Raw genomic sequence first — 8,494 nt, forward strand, 5'->3', positions numbered from 1 at the left:
CATGAACCTATGTTTGATGTAATTCTGCTACCTTTGAAGAGGTCTGCTTTGCTTCAAGAGGCCCTGAAGGAAACCGGTCTGGTTCCAGATTTGGGTTTCATCAAAATCCAATTTATATCTTCAGTGCTTGCACCCAGAAATGGATAGACTTCAGATCTGTATGATTTAATTCTCACCCCCCTTTTTTTTACTAAAATCATGAGTTCTACCAAGTAGAACTCAAAATACAAACATCCACTCTTCTGAGCCCAGATCTGAATGGAGCTTGCAGCTCTTCAGCACAAAACGTATCTCCTGGTTCCTCAAGGCTTTCTTTGTCACAATACATCATTCAGAACAAGGAAATAGGATGCCATTTTATTGCTTGTTCCACTGGGAACCAGGAACCGATAATAATCTACTGCAGATCACCTATAGATCTGCCGGTGGATCCAGATCTACCTTTTACTCATGTCAGAAAAAGAGATGTCCAGAAGACTGGGGATGGGGGTGAGGAGGGTGTAAGACATTGCAAAAAAAACAACAAAAAAAAAAACCTGGGAGGCATGGAGCCACAAGGCTGCATTTTCTCCATCCCTGGCTTACATACTAGTTGTATATAAAAGTTCCAGTTGAAGTCATTCTTGCTGATGTCTCATTGTCACCCCACAATTAAGCAGCTGAAGCCCTATTGACTTCAATGGGGTGTAAGTACCTTCTTGTATACAATGACTGAAAGCTTTAGCAACTGAAGAGTTGAATTTAAATTAAATGTGATAGTTGTTGAATGCCTCACTTCTTCAGGCAACATGAAAGCAACACATTCAAGAACAGCTCTTTTTACCAAATTGGAATTCTGTAATGAGCATGTAAGAAAAATAATGAACTAAAAACAAGATCAAAACCAAAAGAAGATTTGCTGTATGAATGTATGTGGTGGTGGGGAATCAGTGTGGTTTATACCAGTGTTGCGCTGTTACTATATCTTTTACAAGATAATGGGGAAGGGGGGGGGACCCACCACAGATCAGCCTTTGACACATTTAATTAACACATGAGTACTGGCGTGATCATACTCTGTTCCCCTTTTAATTAGTAGAATCATAAGGTATATGGTTGTCTAAGAAGAAATCTGTGGAAACTAGCTACAAAAAGGCTTCACACTGTAAGTACTTCTGAATGAATATGAAATACTGAAAATAATTTTGTATGTTTCTCCCAGATCAGTGTTGTATGCCTCCAACTGTTACATAACTGAAACAATTAGGGGCTAGTTGGTGTTCTAGATGTTAATTAAACTCTTAATATTAACTTCTGGGGATTATTCAGCAACCTCTTGTCACTGTCATTATTATTATTATGCTTTATTTATATAGAGCTGTAGATTTACACAGCGCTGTACATATAAACAATAAAATACATAAAAGTAAACCTGCCCATGGCATACATTCTAAGAAATAATAGCATAATACATATAAATAATACATAACAATACAGGAAGGAGTTCAATAAAATAAGGCAGGCAATAAATTAAAAACATCAAATAACAAATAATAGTCATGCAATGCCTGGGAATGCTTCCGTGAACAGGATGGTCTTCAACTCAGTTTTGAAACTGGTTAAAGAGGTGATGAGCCGTTAAACAGAGGCTGGATGGCCATCTGTCAGGGATGCTTTGGTTGAGAGTTCCTGCATGGCAAGGGGTTGGACTAAATGGCTCTTGTGGTCTCTTCCAACTCTATGATTCTAACTCTTGGTTATTTCAGCATCTGTCCTTTTAAGCATGTGTACATGTGTACGTTAAGAATTATGTGTGTTGTATATGTACAATGGGGTTTTAGTATCTGCTGGGTTCCAAGACCATCTGTGGATACCAATATTTGTGGATGCACAAGTCCCATTAAATATAATGATGTATTTAAATAGTGGATGTGGTGGCTTAGTGGTTAAGATGCCAGTTGTAACAATCAGAAGTACTGCATGATGGGGTGAGCTCCTGTCACTAGTCCCAACTTCTGCCAGCCTAGCAGTTGGAAAGCATGCAAATGCAAGAAGATAGATAGGTATCACTTCAGTGGGAAGGTAACAGCATTTGGTGCATTCATGCTGACCACATGACCACCTGAGCAGTCCTCTTTGGTTTAGTAATGGAGATGAGCATCACTCCCTACAGTCAGTTACGACTAGACATTCATGTCAAGGGCCTACCTTTACCTTTACCTTTTTATTTAAATAGTGTCCCTTATATAAAATGGCAAAATGAACATTTCCTTTTTGAATTTTTTTTATATATATATATATATATATATATATATATACACACACACACACACACACACACACACACACACATAATCCATGGATAAAGAATCTGTGGATAAAAATGTATACATTGCATATGTATCTAATACTTTCATGTATGTACAATAGGAGCCAGGAGGGTTACTGGTCATAGCCATAGAGATTGGTTAGGGGGTTGCACGCATACACATTCAGGTTGTCTTTATGACTTGGGGAAGACGCTGGGGGTGGCGACTACTCTTTCTTCCCCATGTGTACGAGGGCAACAAGGCACCACTGCAGTTGAGCAATGGCCAGGGGATAAAGCTGCAACCCTCCAAATGCTTGTGAGCAGTTGTGGAGCAAGTGAGGATGAAAGAGAAACCTCTGCTATCCTACTCCCCATAATAGCAGTATGCTGACAGAGGCTCTTCCAATGTGCTTGCTGGGTGTTTTCTCCTTCTAAAACAGTATCATGCATTGGCTTTAACATTTGAGGGCTGTGTATCTCAGGGCTGTTGTTAAAATGTCCTAAAGATGGCTGCAAATTGATCCAAGCTCAGAGCACTCCAGTACTTTGAAATGCCTATTTGACAGAAGTGTGTGCTCCAGCTTGCACATGTAATCATTCCATCATTTTCTCTCTTTGGAATAGCTGGGAGCATGCCATTACATGGATGCAGCACATATATCTCTGCTCATTTGCTCTTTTCAGCGTTCCTCTGTAATATAAGTGTACCCTGTCTCCGTATGCATTGAGTTTGCCCAGAAAGCTGATCTGACCTGTTTGAAAAAGAGGATCCTGGCGATCTAGCAGAATTTTCCACTCTGGCTGCATCTGCACTGCAGAATTAATGCAGTTTGACACCACCTTAAGTGCCATGGCTTAATATAATAGAATTATGAGATTTGTAGTTTTGTGAGATATTTAGCCTTTATACCAGAGAGCTCTGGTGTCACATGAACTACAAGTCCCAGAATTCCATAGAATGCAGTTAATAGAGCTTAGTTTCCACTAATTGAGTGGATTTACTCTAGTCGGATCCAGCATTTGGGCTTAGGCCATAATTAGCAGAAACTTGCTCCACCCCCACCCCAATACATCCATGCTAAATTTAACTGTAGAAATACAGTCACAAAATTAAAAAGGGAAGAAACAAGTTTTTAATAAGGACGGAAGATTCAGCATGCCAGAAGCATCTATTCAACACCCTTTAACACAAGTTATTCCACTGGTTTTAAAATGATCTACAATCCAGCACAACCTTAAGTGCACTGAGGTCTACTGAATTCATTTGGCCCAAGTGCACTTAACTCTGTATTTGGAATGTGGCCCAAATATTCATGGCCAGGATCCAGAGAGTTACTTCAGTCACACCCCAGAGTTTAGGTATGCACGTAGAGTTTTTAAAGAAAACAACCATTCTTGTTTGAATAGCAGGCACTTATACCATGATGTAACTTGTTTTCAAAAGCCCCTTCAATTCAAAAGCAATTTGCTATATACTGGGCAACAATGGCTTTTTGATTAACAGAAGGACATAGTTCCTTTTGGGACGTGAAACTAGATACGCAGTTCTTTGGAAACCTGATCCATGCAATCCCAGATAACTCAAAATAGAATCTAACATTAAGTGGGTGGGATAAGTCTACCTTCTGCATTGTGGCAAAACTAGAATAGACGACCTTTCTTTTAAAAGAAGCTGTAGAGTCTCTCTCTCTCTCTCTCTCTCTCTCTCTCTCTCTCTCTCACACACACACACACACACACACACACACACCCTGCCAGCACAGAAGTTAATAAAGGCAAAGCCATGTTCTGACAGCCCACCACCTTCTGCAGGAAGAGAAGAGTTTGTGGAGGTTAACAACTCAATATAAGGGGGGGGGGGGTTACAAACACTTTACCTGTCTCTTTTACATAGTGGGTTACTCAGTGATGGAAGTCAGAATAGTAAAGGAGCAAAGTTATGACAGCCATCAAATATTTACCTGGACAGGAATAGGGTGGTTTAAAATTTGTTCCCAGCTTTTCTACTTGTTATCTTGCAAAATAAAGAAGAGGAAAAAAAAAGTAAAGAATTAAAAGTTATGGAGCAAGGATGCCAAATACTAACACAAGTGAAGAATAGGGAAACTGGCTAGGCCTTTTCTGAAATAAGGAAAAGGAGGATGAACAGTCAGACATCCGAATTGTGAAGAATGACAAAAATTTCTTTCGCAGAGATAGTATAGTATGGAATTTCAGCAAAACCAGCAAGAAGTTTTTGTAATTACTTGAAAATTCAAAAATGTATTTCCTCAAATATATGCTGCATCTTTCCTGGGTAATCAGGCATACATACCATTGATGCAAAAGAGGAAACCTATAGTTTTGATGGCAATGGTATATGTCTCCCAAGAGAGGTTCCATCATTAACAATGATCTGCACCAGAGGAAGGTGGGCTGGGCTGGTCCCATCCCTGTTTTCTTTCACTGTCAGACAAAATACTGTTTTTTGTTTGTATGTTTTTATATATATGGGCATTTGGCAACAGATTGGCTGCTGAGGAAAGCAATTTGAACAGGTCCCCCCCTCCCCAAAGAAAACACTTTATACTGTTATCCTTTAAAGTTGCTTCTAATTCAGTTGTATTTTAACATGGCAATTTGTTTAACATTGTTTCAGTACTGTAATGTGGCCCAAGATCCTGGATCAGGAGATGTACTACACATGCATAACTATAATATGTCTCCCAGCCAATTCCCACATACCCCATTTTTTGTCTTCTTCAGCCCCCTTCCCAACACAGCCATTTCTTGGCTATTGGAACACGTAGGAGTGATAGAGAAACAGCCAGCTATTTCCCTCTTGTTGGACGCACTGTGATAACATCATCCTCAGATGCCTGTGGAGGGCCCTTGGGAGTTCCCCAAGGGTGCCTGTCATTGCACACACACATAAAGGAAAATAATTGGGCACTCCCTCCACCACTCTCTAGTAGCCTGAAAATGGCTGTGTTGGAGGTGCTGGAGCAGAGAAAAGATAGGCTTGGTGGAATTTTGGGCATTGGGCAATCAGCACAGAATTCACAACAACCAAAAAATGGAGTTATGATGGCACAAGTTGGACTTAGGACACAACACTGATATATTCAAGACTTTTACTCCAAGTCTCTGCTTTCATTTCTCTAGTCAAGTCTCAAGTCCTTGCAAAACACAGTGGTCCTTTGGTGTCCATTTGGTTCCAGTACTTCCCATGAATAGCAAAATCCGTGGATGCTCAAATCCCGTTAAATGCAATTGTACAGTAAAATTGTGTCCCTTATAAAATGGAAAAATCAAGGTTTTCTGTTTGGAATTTATATATTTTTAAAGTATTTTCAAGCCATGGATGCTTGAATCTGTGGATAAAAAATCCATGGATATGGAGTGCTGACTGTACTTTCAAGTCAAGTCTCAAATCTGGGAGCCAAATTTAACAGGAAAAAGGTGGTGTGTGTGTAGGTGGTTTTTTTTTTTTGGGGGGGGGGACAAATATGCCCTGCAGCCTAAGCTTGAGGCAGGGATTGAGGTCTACTCAGCAGTCTGTCCCTACTACACATTGGAGGAGCCTTCTAAAGCTTTCTAAAGCCCATTGCCTAATGCATTTGCTGTTCCTCTCTGAGAAACTCAAGTCAGACTCAAGTCAGTCACTGAAAATTTAAAGATTTTTGAGTTGAATCAGTGCATCATTTATTGTGAAGTCAAGTCAATACATTGAAGCAACTTGAGTCTGAATTGAGTTTGAGTCAATCAACTCGAGTCTACATCACTGGGACATAATAACTCACCAACAAGATGCCAGCCATTGTGCTTTTATTTATGTCTTCTTGTGAGCTTTGCGGAGTCCTATTTGGAAGAAAGATAAAATATAAAATAATAATAATAATTGCTTTGAAAGATAAAAGTTTCTGTTCTGACTAGGTTCTCAATTAAATTCCATCCTATCTATCCCTCTGTATCCCTCCGTAGCTATCAGACATAAGGCATACAGAAGAAGATTTTTTGCACATTTAAACGAGCAGCCAGCCCGCTTGCAAATCAATGGAGCATGAGGCTTTTGTGTGTTGCTGAATGTTCGGTATGGCTGAGAAACATACCAGGGATGGTAAGGTAGTCTTCCTCTGCAGAGGCTGCTTGTATGCTACTTTTTCTTAGCACAGACCACCTGCTCACAACAAGAGTTTATGAGTGGACTAAGCTCACCCTCAGTCTAACTTCAGCAATAGGGGATCAGGATATACAGAGTTGTTCAACAACTCAGAGCATAATTAACTGTATTCAGTATGAATTGCATTACATCACTGTCATAACATTTTCTCTCCCAGATAAAATTCCTTCCTATTTACAATATGGGGATAATAAATTGGTTTTGGATTGGAATTTGGTTTCTATGGGCTGCTCTAATTTCCATCCTGGAAATGGATAGCTCCTCCATATGAACCAGGAAATCATCTATCTAGACAATGGGCTGATGCTCTCTGCATCTTTTTCTGTATCTATGTGATTTTTCTCATTCAACTTCTTTTCTAGTCAATCCACTTTATTTCCTCCCCATCCCTGATTTCCTGTGTGTTTTTACCCCAATATTTTGACAACACTGAGTGCCCACTAAGCGGCAAGTCTGGGGCAAGTCTGAATCTTTTGGGGATATCTGAAACCCTTATGTCTGAGAATGTCTCCCTCTTGTACATGACTGTTTCTGTTCTGGCAGCATAATTCATTTGCCTTGAAGATCAGAAACATAATTTAACATTTATTTTTTCATAAGGCTTTCTGAGTAAGAGGTACTATATGTACTAGACCAGGGGTAGGCAACCTATGGCCCGCGGGCCGGATGCGGCCCGGTGAGACCTTGGGACCGGCCCCAGCCCGGTCCTGCCACCGATTGCCGCCGGGGCCTTTGGCCTATCAGGAGGAGGTGGGCAAGCGGCGGGCAAGGGGGAGCAAGTGGCGAGCAAGGGGAGCAAGCGGAGGCAAGCGGCAGGCAAGAGGGACAAGCGGTGGGTAAGGGGGGGCAATTGTCTATAGAAGCCTCAGAAACATGCATTTATATTAACATTTTTTTAAAAAATCAGCAAATTTTTTCACATGTCCTCCATTGTTTTTAAAAAAACCATGTGTCCTCTATTTGAAAATTTTGTCCTACATTTGTCCCAGTTTATTTATTTATATAATTTTTTTAAAAAATATTTAATTATTTAATTTTTGGCTTCGGCCCCCCAGTTGTCTGAGGGACAGCAACCCGGCCCCCGGGGCAAAAAGGTTGCCTACCCCTGTACTAGACTATAAGTCGACCTCTTTTATAAGTTGAGGGCAGGTTTGGGGGCCAAAATTAGAGATTTTGATATGACCCATGGATAAGTCGAGAGTAAAACTTGCCTTTCACCAGAGGATGATTCCTTTTAAAAAATAAGTGTTAAAGTACAGTACTTACATTGACCCATAGATAAGTCAACACAGGTTTTTGGGGACAATTTTTTAACTAAAATTTCTAGATGTATACATGGATATATATAGTAAATTTCAAGGTTAACTATTGGCAGGTGAACTTCCACTTCCCCTTGCTCACCAGCATGGTTCAAAGTGAGGAGAAGAGGTTCTCCAGTGAACCTGTAAGGGACTGATGAGAACATGGCTTGTCTTCGTATCTTTCTAAATAGCAAATAGTAAAACATGGTAGAATTATTATATTCAAAAGTAAGTGGAATCCTGCTGAGCTTCAACTAACCCACATTAAATATTGCAGAATTTACAATATTTACATGTTTTATTGAAATAAATATACATGCTTTATTGAAATAAATACAATAAAACCTTTTTAAAAACCACACGTAACTGACCATGCCGTTTCCAGCTCACTCAAGACATGCTTCATCATGCCCACACATTCTCCCCATGAATTTCTATAGTGCTATATCACTGTACATCTGCTGACCTTTGTAAATGCCAGGGAGACATGCTGTTCTAATGCTGTAAGTGTGATGGTCATAGTGAGGATAACAGGGATGGATCAGGGAAACTACTTAATCAGATTGTTTAATAAAGAACATCTGAATGTGAATACATGGCACAAAGCAATTAGATCTCTTCCTAGAGCTTTCTAACAGGAAGAAAGCTGGTAGGCATTACACACAGGTCATGTAAATAACAAGAACATGTACACATAGAATGTAAACATAAAAATGGGCTAATTTACTTTAAAATCTACCA

General features: G+C 39.9%; 1 long non-coding RNA gene across 1 annotated transcript; it reads right to left on the minus strand.

Moving 5' to 3' along the window:
* Positions 1–4,253: 4,253 nt before the first annotated feature.
* Positions 4,254–7,933, minus strand: LOC149313828 (uncharacterized). Its single transcript, XR_016281093.1, has 3 exons — positions 7,854–7,933; positions 6,073–6,130; positions 4,254–4,304 (listed from the first exon to the last, which is right to left on the minus strand). It is a non-coding gene; the product is annotated as an uncharacterized LOC149313828 (long non-coding RNA).
* Between the last annotated feature and the right edge of the window lie 561 nt (positions 7,934–8,494).

This window comes from Sceloporus occidentalis, unplaced genomic scaffold (genome assembly GCF_023333645.1).
Source record: "Sceloporus occidentalis isolate IW3139 unplaced genomic scaffold, rSceOcc1.0.p SCAF_4, whole genome shotgun sequence".
NCBI classification, from domain to species: Eukaryota; Metazoa; Chordata; class Lepidosauria; order Squamata; family Phrynosomatidae; genus Sceloporus; species Sceloporus occidentalis.